General features: G+C 48.7%; 2 protein-coding genes across 2 annotated transcripts in view; one reads left to right on the plus strand and one right to left on the minus strand.

Annotated features, from left to right (window-relative positions):
* LOC141381111 (zinc-binding protein A33-like) overlaps positions 1 to 14,014 on the plus strand; it is a 397,850-nt gene that overhangs the window by 284,095 nt on the left and 99,741 nt on the right. The window lies entirely within an intron of this gene.
* Positions 1 to 14,014, minus strand: part of LOC101882579 (sterile alpha motif domain-containing protein 9) — a 39,199-nt gene that overhangs the window by 23,158 nt on the left and 2,027 nt on the right. Inside the window, exon 3 of the mRNA XM_009299111.5 lies at positions 13,944 to 13,986. The gene's annotated coding sequence lies outside the window, so the exon portion shown is untranslated. The remainder of the gene's footprint in view (positions 1 to 13,943; positions 13,987 to 14,014) is intronic.

Genomic DNA, 14,014 nt, shown 5'->3' on the forward strand with positions numbered 1-14,014 from the left:
TTTCCTTGCATTCAGTGAAAGACCTAGTTCTCTGAAATCCTTCTCCTCCAAAAGGAGAAGACCTGCTCCACTTATTCTCTAATTGTAAAAAATGTCTGCATCTTCTCTGTCCACTTTTATGTCAAGCATCCATTGTCTCACATGGTCTTTATTCCAGTCATTGATGTCCACTGGTTGTTCAGATGACACGGCTGTCTTGCTTTCAGTTTTTTTAAATAAAGTGAACACCTACAGTAATGAGGTATTGGTATACTATAGAGGCCTGTGGTCAGAAGCATGAAAGACCTTAAAGGTGAAATCAAATAATCAGTTTACATAAATTAATAGGATACTTTAGGGTCTTAATGAAAAGTCTATAACATATTTTGGTTAAATTTCAAATGGTAGTGTAAACTAACACAAATTTTACTTGGAGGGCATCTTCTTCCGCCTGTTTAATTTCTGCTCTTACAATCCTTGATAGCAGAATGACCTGGGGTTACGTGGCTTTCTCCCTGGTGACGAAGGTGGCTGTGGTCAATCATTGTCTGCAAAACATAGCTGCATGTTGGGATTGACTATATCTCCCATTCAAAACATATCTCACTGCCAGAGGCTATACTTCTGCAGGCCAGGCCACTTCTGCCTTGCAAGCCTTCAAGTGCAATCCTTGTCCCAGCAGCACAAGGATGGAGACTATGCACAATCTATGGATGACTCCCAACTATAAACATATGGCCACCAAGGGAGGCATTCATGCACAAGGTATAGAAATGATGTGAGCCATTGTGTGGAACACATCAAACTAGCCTGACCGATAGACCCAATGGCTGACTGTTTACAGTCCTATCTTGCACAATCAGTTTTCTGTCCTCCTAGCAATGAATCTAATTGAGCCTGTCTCTCTAGTCAAGATGCAATTTGGGTTTTAGAGAAACATTTATTTTAACCCATTTTGAATCAATATGCACAAGATGTTTATCCACAGCATGCCAGGTGCCATTTACCTAAAGGGCATATATTTTCCTGTATTGACCTTCCACAACACAAACCTTTTCTTTTGTTTCAAGGTCAGGAATGTCAGGACAAGGTCTTACCCTTCATGATGTTCGTGTCTCTGAGTCTTTTAGGTGGCAGTAGGTGCATTGTATCATCTTCAGCAGGTAGGAATTTGCATCCTCAATTACTCAAAGGCCAGATTAGTCTCCGGCCAAATTGGGGTTTTGGTCAACTGAGAGAAGAACATATTCACTGAAAAAAGAACATGTCCAGCCATGTGTAGAACATTTTCTTGGGATGGAGCTGGACTTGGTAACTATGACTGCACCTCTGAATGCATCCAGTCAGTGCTCACTTGCTGAGATGGGCATGGTGCAATGGCACACGTAGAGTGAACATCTCTTCCATGTGTTGGTGGCCCCTGAACAGCCCATGCCATGCATGTTGTCATTTTAAAACATGCTTCCAGAAAGGGTTGGGGTGCTGTATTTTCACAAGCATGAAGCTGTGGGATTGTGGTCTGGACCCAAGCTGCATTGACATAACAATTGCCTAAAACTGTTGACATTGTTTCTCCACACTCGTTTTAGCATGTGTTGTGTAGGAAACCTGCTGATCAGGACAGGCAACAAGGCTATGGGGGCATACATCAACCAATTGGAGGTGTGGAATCCCGTTGCTTGTCCAGCTCAATTGCCATCTGGTCCTATGGAGTCACATGCACCTCAAACTACACTCTGCTCTTACTGGTGTAATGATTGGCCACCAGGCTGGTCAAATCTAGCCATGAATCCTCCAACACAAAGGGCCCTATCATACACTGGGCGCAAAGTGGTGCAAGGCTTAACACAATTGTTGTTTGCTAATTTCAGCTTGATGCAAGAGTCGTTTTGACATTTTGTGGCACGCTGCTTAAATGGCAAATACATATGTGCTCTTATAGGCATTCTGGCTTAAAAATGAGGCGCGTTGTTATTTTGAGAAAGTAAAAAAATTTCATTTTGAAAACGAAATGCATTGATTTTATTTTTTTGCTGTTTGAAACAACTAACACTCATTTGGGGGATGGTGGCACTCTAGCGGGGGGGGGGGGGGGGGGTCTTTGATACGACCGCTGGCAAACGCAATGGATGAGCTCACCGGGGGCGTTGGTTAGACCAGGGGAGGGCCCACCAAGCCATGCCCGGATAGAGACCACTCTCCGCGGCGTGTCCCGCGCCTGGAGGTGGTAGCGCGACCCTGGGTTTCGCTGACCTGCCGTTGAGAAATTGGCAACAGACATAAATAGGGCACTTAGTGCAATTTCTGATTTAGCGGTTGAACGAACCAGGGCTCTAAAGAGGGGCCCGTTGCCCCAAGACAAGCGTTCGAACCCGGGCAAGGCCAGTGGGCTGAACACCATGGGAGTCAGGGAAACGCAGCAGAGCTGTCAACCCGCGCCATAGCGTCCGTCTCCCCGCAGACCAGCGCGCGCGCGCCCTGGGGAGACAGGGGGATGCAGCTGAGCTGTCAACCCACGCCAAAGCGTCCTTCTCCTCGCAGGCCAGCGCGCGCAAAGGGCTGGTTGGGTCACCAACGGTAGGCGAGGGGTCAGAGAGCCAGGGGAGGTCTTTGGCGATCAGTGCTTGCCCGGGATAAGTGAGGGTGTATTGGGCAGGGAGCGTGTGACATGAAGCCTTGGAGGCCAATGGTTCACCAGCAGCACCGTTTACGCATCAACGGGGGCCTAAGTGCGCTCACCGGGGGCGTTGGTTAGACCCAGGGGAGAGCCCACCAAGCCATGCCCGCATAGAGACCACTCTCCCCCGGCGTGTCCCGCGCCTGGAGGTGCTATCGAGACCCTGGGTTTCGCTGACCTGCCGTCGAGAAATCGGTAACAGACATAAATAGGGCACTTAGTGCAATTTCTGATTTAGCGGTTGAACGAACCAGGGCTCTAAAGAGGGGCCCGTTGCCCCAAGACAAGCGTTCGAACCCGGGCAAGGCCAGTGGGCTGAACACCATGGGAGTCAGGGGTCCATGGCTGAGCTGTCAACCCGCGCCAAAGCGTCCTCCTCCCCGCAGGCCACCGCGCGCGCCCCGGAGAGATAGGGGAACGCAGCTGAGCTGCCAACCTGCGCCAAAGTGTCCTCCTCCCCGCAGGCCACCGCGCGCGCCACGGAGAGATAGGGGAATGCAGCTGAGCTATCAACCCGCGCCAAAGCGTCCTCCTTCCCGCAGGCCACCGCGCGTGCGCCCCGGAGAGATAGGGGAACGCAGCTGAGCTGTCAACCCGCGCCCCAGCGTTCGTCTCCCCGCAGGCCAGAGCACGTGCCCCGGGGAGACAGGGGGACGCAGCTGAGCTGTCAACCCGCGCCAAAGCGTCCTTCTCCCTGCAGGCCAGCGCGCGCGCGCCCTGGGGAGACAGGGGGACGCAGCTGAGCTGCCAACCCGCGCCCCAGCGTTCGTCCCCCCGCTGCAAACATGGGATTTCATTGCTCACAGAGGCTAGAACTAAGTGCCGCTGGTGCCCCATCCACGAGCCAAAGGCCGGTTGGGTTCAGAAACCCAAGACCGATTGGGCCACCAGCGGTACGTCTTGGCCAGTTGGGTCACCAGCAGCACGTCTGTCTTGTCCGTGCGGTTTGGAGGAGTTAGTGTCCCCGGGCTTAATAGTGGGGTGCCCGGGCACTGCTGGTGATCAGGTGCCAATCTGGAGGGTCCTTTGGAACCAGCGCTTGCCCCCGGAGAGTGGGGGCACCTCGGGCAGTGCGCGCACGGCACAGGGCCCCTGGATGTCAGTGGCTCCAGGCCAGGGAGTGGAGCTGGGCTTTCCCCCGGAGAGTAGGGGTACCTCGGGCAGTGCGCGCACGGCACAGGGCCCCTGGATGTCAGTGGCTCCAGGCCAGGGAGTGGAGCTGGGCTTTCCCCCGGAGAGTGGGGGTACCTCGGGCAGTGCGCGCACGGCACAGGGCCCCTGGATGTCAGTGGCTCCAGGCCAGGGAGTGGAGCTGGGCTTGCCCCCGGAGAGTGGGGGTACCTCGGGCAGTGCGCGCACGGCACAGGGCCCCTGGATGTCAGTGGCTCCAGGCCAGGGAGTGGAGCTGGGCTTGCCCCCGGAGAGTGGGGGTACCTCGGGCAGTGCGCGCACGGCACAGGGCCCCTGGATGTCAGTGGCTCCAGGCCAGGGAGTGAAGCTGGGCTTTCCCCCGGAGAGTGGGGGTACCTCGGGCAGTGCGCGCACAGCACAGGGCCCCTGGATGTCAGTGGCTCCAGGCCAGGGAGTGGAGCTGGGCTTTCCCCCGGAGAGTAGGGGGTACCTCGGCCAGTGCGCGCACGGCACAGGGCCCCTGGATGTCAGTGGCTCCAGGCCAGGGAGTGGAGCTGGGCTTTCCCCCGGAGAGTAGGGGGTACCTCGGCCAGTGCGAACACGGCACAGGGCCCCTGGATGTCAGTGGCTCCAGGCCAGGGAGTGGAGCTGGGCTTGCCCCCGGAGAGTGAGGGTACCTCGGGCAGTGCGCGCACGGCACAGGGCCCCTGGATGTCAGTGGCTCCAGGCCAGGGAGTGGAGCTGGGCTTTCCCCCGGAGAGTGGGGGTACCTCGGGCAGTGCGCGCACGGCACAGGGCCCCTGGATGTCAGTGGCTCCAGGCCAGGGAGTGGAGCTGGGCTTGCCCCCGGAGAGTGGGGGTACCTCGGGCAGTGCGCGCACGGCACAGGGCCCCTGGATGTCAGTGGCTCCAGGCCAGGGAGTGAAGCTGGGCTTTCCCCCGGAGAGTGGGGGTACCTCAGGCAGTGCGCGCACGGCACAGGGCCCCTGGATGTCAGTGGCTCCAGGCCAGGGAGTGGAGCTGGGCTTTCCCCCGGAGAGTAGGGGGTACCTCGGCCAGTGCGCGCACGGCACAGGGCCCCTGGATGTCAGTGGCTCCAGGCCAGGGAGTGGAGCTGGGCTTGCCCCCGGAGAGTGAGGGTACCTCGGGCAGTGCGCGCACGGCACAGGGCCCCTGGATGTCAGTGGCTCCATCAATGGTTCACCAACGGCACATCTTTACGCATCTAGCGCTAAGGTCCAACAGGAAAACATTAGGCCTGGCGCTCACCGGGGCGTTGATTAGACCCACCAAACCATGCCCGACGGGAGACCACCCTTCCCGGCCTACTTGTCGGGACGTCCCGCGCCTGGAGGTATTTGCCCGACACCAACAATCTCTGACCTGCCATCAGGGTTTTGGGGAAGGTGACATTTTACGGACTTAGTCTCTGAGATTCTAGTCGCCAGACCCCTCGGTGACTGATCGATAGGAGCAAGTGTGACGCCCCAGGGGCTAGGCCCCCACCCAGGCCCCCCAAAGCACCAATGGGGTCGGCCTCTATGGGTGTGGCAGATCCTCCCCGTCCTGGGCATTCTATCAGGGAGGCGTGGGGGTGTCCCTCCGCACACAGCGCCCCCTCTTCCCGCCTCGATCCGTGGGTAAGGACCCAGATGGCCCGTCTTGCTATGACCCAGAGCTTGTCTGCTGCTCAGCCCGCCAGCCCACCCCCCTGGACTCCGTTTCCCCCGCGCCAATACTCGGCCCGTGCCCCCGCCCCACGCCCCTCGCCCTGCGAGGGCTGGGGGATGCTCGGTGGGTTCGGTCGAGTCACCCGGCGTGGTGAATTGAGCCCCCAGGGGCAGCGTAGGGAACGAGCTGGTGTAGGCTTCGATTCTCCCCCCACCCGAGTGTGTGCGTTTGCATCCCGTCCGTCCGCCCGCAACGCCGCCCACCCCCTGAGTTTATCCTTGCTGGCTCCCGGCTTGGGGTGGAAAAAGTGAACGAGAAAGGCTGTGGAAAAGCTCCTGCAGGCCAGAGCAGCAATGAAGGGGGGAGGGAGTGAGGTGGGACACCCCTTCCCCTACTCGAGTCGTAACAAGAGAGAGAGCTGTCGAACTGCTGGCCGGGGCAGCGATGAAGGGGGGGTGCATTGTTTAATGGGACACCCCCCCTCTGGTTCCTTTGAAAAGGGGGGGAGGGAGTGAGGTGGACACCCCTCTCCCCCCTACTTGAGAGTCGTAACAAAAGAAAGTTTGAACCTAATGGCTCCCCGTAGGGCATCGGCTTACACCCCCTGGTGCGGGGGGGTGTCCTTCCCCTTTAAGAAATACGGGTCCACCAACGTCATAACGCAGAAGTGGACGCCGCCTCCGTCCGCTAATCAACCGCCGCACGTGGCGTGTGGGTCCCTTTCCCCCTCTGCATTGACTCTAGCACAGTCATGGGTGAATGTGCCCTATGCTTCAACGTCTACAGTCGACTTGCTCCTCACCTGACGGCCGTTCACAAGGTGACCAACTCGGATGAGAACCGGCTGCTGCTCGCGCTGGCCGCCGGCCGCGTGGACACGCGGAAGATGCCGTGCCCGGTCCCGGGCTGTCGCAGGACGCCAGCCCATCTAGACAGGCACTTGAGGCAGCACGTGGAGCTCTCGACCTCGGGCCGGAAAGAGGCTATGGGGAGGGCGAAACGTTGGAAAGTAGCTCGGGAGTTGAAGTCGCTGCAGTCCACCCAGCCGGCAATCCCCGTCGTGTCCCGGCTAGCCTCGTCCTCCAAGGAGGAGCGGGACTTGGAGGGCCCGGAGGCCTGCCGCCCGTGCGCTGACCGCGGCTGCAGGCGCGCCACAGAGCACATACAGGCTCAGCTCACGGACCTGGGGAAGCAGGTTACCAAGATGCGGTCTACCCTGCTTCAGATCACACGCCTCTACCGGGAGTTAAGGAGGGGAGAAGGGGGGAAAAGAAGGAGGAAGCGGGGGAGGAGAACCAGGTCGCCTCCTACACCACCGGCTCCCGGGCGAGCCTCCGGAAGCTTTGGACCCCCATGCCTTCCCATTCCCGGACCACGTCCCCGCGCTGAGCTGAGTATATTTCAGGCACGTCATTGCCCACGAGGCAGCACTATCTGAAGAACGTGGCCCAGTTCCTGGACTACCTATCGGAAACCCCGCCGGCCGCCTGTCGCCTCTCCAGCACGGCTCTGGTTCTGATTCGAAGGGAGGTCAGAGCCCTCATTCACGGCATATGCCGGCGTGTTGTTGTGCACGAGGTTCGAACCAAGCAGGCGAAGAAAAGTAGACTGATCCCCAAGGCCAGCCTAGTGCGCTGTCACCAGACCGCTGGGAGAAAAATTCCCGCCCTGCTTGGTAAGCCAGCCTTCCGCCGTTTCAACGATTCCCCCTGTTCGTTCTTCCGGGGCACCAACAGCCCTTGGTTCACCCACGTCTGTCTGCCCCTCTCCCCCGCGAATGGGACTCATTCGGGGGGAAGGGGGGCAGACAGACGTGGCTGGGTGAACCAACGGCTGCTGATGGCCTAGGTTTAATTTCCTCTCTGGGTCACCAGCAGTTATTGGTTCATCCACCCACGTCTGTCTGCCCCCCTTCCCCCCGAATGAGTCCCATTCACGGGGGAGAGGGGCAGATAGACGTGACTGGGTGAACCAAGAACTGCTGGTGCCCCTGGAGAAGAAACGAACATTTCCTTTCCGGGCCACTAGCAGCTCTTGGTTGAGCTGCTAGCGCCCCGGAGAATAAGTCACCAGCAGCCAAGAGCTGTTGGTGACCCAGAGAGGAAATAGAACTGTCGGTGGTCTAATTTGTCTAATGTCCTTCATCAGATAGCCTCGAGTCCAACCCAAGCACTTGGCAACAGTGGCGCTTTTATGGCTTTCTGACTCGTTACGTAACCTCCATCTCTGGGCACCGCTGTGGAGTCTTCCAGAATCTCACAATCCAGGAGGTTGAAGAGGCCTCCAGAAGCCCCGACGAGTCTGCTTATGTCATTAACGTGAGTATGGCGCAAGTAAGGTGGGGGTCACCAGTAGCATGCTCTCACTCACTGCTTGTTCTCTGATGGCAGATTACCACGCACAAGACAAACAGAGCCTTTGGGGCGGCGCAGTTGTCCCTAAACAGGGAGGAATACAGCTGGTTCCGCAGGTTCTTGGCGCTGCGGGCTGGTCTCCCTGGAGGGAGCCAGGCTACCTATTTCTTTTTCACTTCCAGAGCCAGTCCTTGTCGGACCCTGTACAAGTACTTTCAGTCTGCTTGGATCAGTATGGGCCTTCCAGGCAAACCCACCTTTACTGACGTACGGACTGCGATCGCGACCCATGTGAGTATGCATGTGACGCCCCTGTAACTACCAGCGGCGGCTTCGGTCCTAATCAAGCTTCTGTCTCTCTCCGACGCAGGCAAAGAATGCACACTCTTCAGAGGATCGCCGCAAGGTGGCGCAATTCATGTGCCATGACACTTCAACCTCAGATAAGTTCTACGCACTTCACCTAGGACCTCTCCAAGCATGCGAGCGCCGCAGACTGTTTGAAAGGGCCCTGGTGGAGGAGGAGGAGGAGGATGGGGAGGCAGCGGGCACTGAAAGCCCCCCGCGGAAAGGGCGCAAGAGGACAGAGATTCCGTGTCTCCCCTGATAAAATCAGATTCTCTTTGGCATGGATAGCAGAACGCGTGGCATTGGCTAACTGCCCTTTATGTGTCTCTTTTCCAGGAGGGAACCAGCAGGAGGACGCTGCCATGGCGCCCTGCCAGGGGGAAAAGCCAGGGCGCTCGCCCACTCGAACCAACAGAAGACTCTGAATCGTCCTGAATAAATATTGTACAACTTAACGGTCAAATGGTGTTCAGTGTCTTCATTATTCCTTTTATTTATTATCTGTGTGGTAAAAGTAGATTCAGTAGGGACAAATGAGCCCTGTCTTCTTAGTTCAAAGCTGGATGCCTGCTGCGTCCAGGTTCTGCCTTGGCTACGTTCCGATTGGGACAAATTATCCCTGCCTTGTGTGTTAAAAGTGACTCGCGGGACGCCCCCGTCCAGGTTCAGCCTTGGTTGATAGCTCATAGGGAGAATTCCTCCCTTTTGCAGCACAAGGAGGTGCTGGGCTGGACGAATCTGTCCAGGTCTGCAAATGCTTTGAATGCCCAGATGGCCTAGAGTCCAATTCTGTATATTAGCAAGCTTGTCCCGGGACAGCTCGGTCCTTTGAGATGCATGAAGAAGTCAGGACAGGGCAGCTGTGGAGTGGAGGTTAACTTTATGGAGAAACTACAATAGTCTGTTCAATAGACCAGAACAAAGCCGGTCTAAAGTCCAGCGCAGAGCGCGTTAGTTGTGCTCCTCATTTAAACATTGCTTAATACAGACAGGATGTACAGCAATACACAAATATCTTTACATATGAAAAAGAATAAAAATATTAAGGATATATATAGGATATAATAAGGATATATACTGTATAGCAGTGGTTCCCAACCTTTTTCTCTGGGGCCCCCCCACATGAACATATACAAACATTGGAGCCCCCCACCATATAAATACACACGCACGCACGTGCACACACACATATGTACTGTGTATATATATATATATGTATGTATATATGTAAGTATATATATATATATATATATATATATATATATATATATATATATATATATGTGTGTGTGTGTGTGTGTGTGTTTGTATAATATAAATATTTAATAATATGTATAGAAAATATAAATTAATCAATTTTAACTTGTCTTGGCCTTCAATAAAACCAAAATTTAGGTAGGCTTTGTCATACTGTCTAATATTTTTCTTCGCCTCTGAAGAATCCCTGCATTTACGTTTCTCTGCCATTTTTGTTTTGATTTTGCCTTTACGACGCGTTGACAAGCAAGTTGCGCGAGTGAGCAAAATTTAAATAATTATTTAAAGTTATTTATTTTAATTATTTTTACTATTATGTTGGAATTTTAAGCATGTGTTTATAGATTTCTTTTGGTACTTAAAAATACATATATAATAGTAGGGCTGTCCGATTTTGGGAAAAATCATAATCACGATTATTTTGGTCATAATTGTAATCACGATTATTCAAAACCATTATCAGTTAAAGTCAAAATTATTAGCGCTCCTGAGATTTATTTTTTATAAATATTTCCCAAATTATGTTTAACAGAGCAAGGAATTTTAACAATATTTCCTATAATATTTTTTCTTCTATTTGTTTTATTTTAGCTAGAATAAAAGCAGGTTTAAATATTTTGAAACCAATTTAAAGTCAATATTATTAGCCCTCTTAAGCAATATATATTTTTGATTGTCTGCAGAATAAACTACCGTTATAATGACTTGCCTTATTACTCTAATTAAGCCTTTGAACTGCACTTTAATCTGAATGCTTGTATTTTGAAAAATATCTAGTAAAATATTATGTGCCGTCATTATAGCAAAGATAAAAGAAATCAGTAATTAGAAATGAGATATCAAAACTATCATGTTCAGAAATAAGTTAATAAAATATTCTTTCCATGAAACAGAAATTGGGGAGGAAAAAGGTTGCTAATATTCAGGAGGGCTAATCTGACTTCAAGTGTATAAATACAGTTATTTTCCACCCTGCAAAGGAAAGAGAAATAAATACAATAAAATAAAAATATGAAACAAACTGTGCTTTAAGCATCTTCACTGTAAGAAAAACACTTTAGCTACAGCAGTCCTTCAGTCAAGAGCAGCGAGGGTTTTCTCGTTGTGTTTGTTTAATAATGATAAAAACAGGCGGCAGAAGGATTATAGCGCACTGTCTCTTTAATAGTTTCTCTTTCACGTCTTTTGATCCTCAACTCGTTTGTTTATTACACAAATGAGGGTTAATATAAATAATCACTTAACACCGCGTTTTGACACCTATTTGACCATTAAAGCGCTCACGTTAAGATGACTTTAGATGTCTGCGCTCCTCTGCTCCTCTCAGTGTGTGAATGAGAGCGAATGCTGACCAGCCGCATGCTTCTGACTGCGTGTGCGTTCTGCGCACACATATAAGCACGCGCTCTTTCGCGCTTTTAAGAGCAACAACACGTGTACAACTGGAAAGTGGCGGTATATGATGCAATAATCATTTATCTCGATTAATGCTATTTTATAATCGTTTGAAGCCGAAATCGAAATCGGATTTTTGATTAATTGCAAAGCCCTATATAATAGTGGAGCATTTTTATGCCTTTTTCTACCTCAACACTTATCCTCTCCCGCGCCCCCCTTGTGAACTCTGGCGCGGGGGCGCGGACCCCAGGTTGGGAACCACTGCTGTATAGGATATAAATATAAAGGATTAAAATATTACAAAACATATTATTTTCTAGCCTACATAAATATAAAAACTTTCATGCCTTCTTCATCTCGGGAGGCTTTTTTAGTTTATTCATGACAATTTGCTTTTGTATAATGTTATTATTATTAGCAGTATTATTTATTATATCCATATTTATATTTGTTTGATTAAAAACAAGCTTAGATTTGTCCACCTGTCAGGTTTTAGACCATATGGGGCACAGCATGTGTTTTAGGATATAACTCAGGTTTTTGAGCACACTTTGTTATTATTGTTCATTTATTTGTTTGGTGGAAATTAGAACTGAATTTAGAAACAGTTTTGAAACAAATCTTTACGCTTTTTAAAAAATTAAACAAAATTAGTTATTTACAGGCTAATAGATGTTTGTGCGTACAAGAAGTTTCCCTATCCACGAGAGTGAAAGTGAAAGTAAATAATGAGGAGGCTCATCTCTCATTCTCGTGCGGTAGACGCTCTGTTTAACTGTTTTCTCGCTAGTGTTCAGTTTTTCCACTTACAAAGTCTGTCATGTAAATAGCAAATGTGCCATGGTGCGATGCAACTGACTCTTAAAGGGAATAGGAGATGAGACTCTGATTGGTTTATTCTCAAAACACACCTATATCTCATTAAGAAAATAAACTCAACCCTGTAAGACCATGCGCCACGGCGCAAAGCAGATTTTTTCATTCATAAAATAGCAAAAATAGATTCTGACACGCCCTTATTGCTTTTGGGCCCTGCACTTAGCACTTTGCGCATGAATTATCAAAATAGAGCCCTGAATGTTTGTTTGTTTCATGTGGTTATTATTAACAAATGTCAACTTCAGTTTAGCTGTGTGTACCAGTGTGGTGCTGTAGTGTTCACATTGACCAGCTGAGCATCTGTTAAATACACCAATGTCACTTTTCATATTTTAGATGTTTGTTTGAATAATTTTTACTTTGATAATGGCGGGTTGCAATGTCAAGCAATGATAAACACAACAATAATACACTGCCAAGATACTTTGTGTTCAATTGGATAAAAACTCAAACCTGGTTTGTAACAAGGACATTTCATTTTTGGGTGAACTATCCCTTTAAGGGAGCACTTAAGCCACTTTTCCACTATCGTGCCAAACCGTTAAAGTAAAGAACACTACATTTAATATATATATAAAAAAAAATGCTACAGGTCTAAACGATACAGTTTTAAAAGGGTTATAAAACCACAGAGCAGTGTCTGGTAGAGAAGTGAATAACTCATCACATTCTTCGAAGATATTTTATTTACTAAAGTTAGTATTTCATTGACTTGAATACAATTAACCATATATAATATAATTAGCCTACTGACCCTTCATCTAAAATCTTTGAAATAATAAAATAGCCTATTGTTTTATTCATGGCTAGAGTTTGATTAATTTGATTGAAATCCTAGGCAATGAGACCTTTAATTCACCTGACTGAGTTTGCATGCAGCGCTGTATTTGATAGCTAAAATTGCTCTGATCCGGGAGAGAACTTTACCACAGCTACTGAAAGACTTTTTTTCATGGTGCGCATCGAATAAAGACACGCTTATCATCATTGATGTCCACTACAACATTACTATAACACGAACTTGCAGACTCTTTTAACAACGAGGAAATAATTGCACATTTTAATTCAAAGCCCAGACGGCTTGTTAATTTAATAACAGCTGCACCACCTGCTATTTGCTTACAGCTTGTTATGAAGACAAATTTGTCTAATTATGAAGACAAAAAAAAAAATTTAAATAACAAAAATAAAACGATAAAAATACAAAGATGAAAGAGCAGCATTTTGCTAAACATAATAGTCCTATATAGGCTTTATATCCTGATATATATGTGTTGTTTCATATTCGTTTATTATTTTACTTACTGCATTTGTTATTTAATGTTTGAATACTGAAATAAATAACGGCCATTGCTTAAAGGGTTATATTTTACCATCAAAATGTAGTATATTTTATATCATTATCAACTTTTGGCATAAAACCGCTGTGTAATGTAATTAATTGTTAAAAAATAAAATAATTTAAGTGCTTTTTTTATTAGTGAAAGTGCCTGCTCACTTTTGACAAGGCCTGTCCAAAAATACATTTCTGCTACTATAATACAAATGCACTATTTTTGTTGCATTATCATTGTTTAATTTTCTGTTATGCTCAGAGATTTTAAATATATTATTATATGTTATTAAATATATTTATTCATTTTCAATCATCACATTACATTTTGGTCATTTTCCTTCAAATAAAATTTAGCCAGAGCCGCGCAACATATGACCTGTAAATAAATAAGGTGCTGTGACATGTACCTATATTTAGCACCCCTATTTGATAGAGCAGCATAACAGAGCTCATTCAAATGGTTGCTTTCGCTTTTATGAACATGAAAAAACTAGTTTCAGCTATTATTTAAATTTAATTGAACAAAGGGAGCCGTTTACAAGCGTTACCAAGGCAACTACTAATGCCGTTTGGAATGTTTCAAAGAGCTTTGTCGCAGCAAGACAGTGGAAAATGAAACCGTATAAGAGCTGTCTGGCCCGGTTTGGCACGGAATGGAACAATTATGCTTAAAGAACTATTCAGCATGATAGTGGAAAAGCAGTTTTAGCTAACTAAGGGGAATACCTAAGAGCAGCCTTAAGTTTACCTTAAGTTGACCAAGTTTTAAGGGTTCATCAAACCTTATAGGGTTTTCTTAGCTTAAGAGCTTTCATGCAACTGGACCCTGGACCTTAATGCAACAAATATACATTTTTACAGCAATGATAAAATGATGCCCATGAAAAATACTGGCCACTCTGCAGCTACTTACCTCAGAATATGTTGAGGTTGCCATAATGGTACTGGAAAAGACTCTGATTAAGAGCATAAAGAAAGTATTAT

Source organism: Danio rerio, chromosome 3, assembly GCF_049306965.1.
Source record: "Danio rerio strain Tuebingen ecotype United States chromosome 3, GRCz12tu, whole genome shotgun sequence".
Lineage (NCBI taxonomy): Eukaryota > Metazoa > Chordata > Actinopteri > Cypriniformes > Danionidae > Danio > Danio rerio.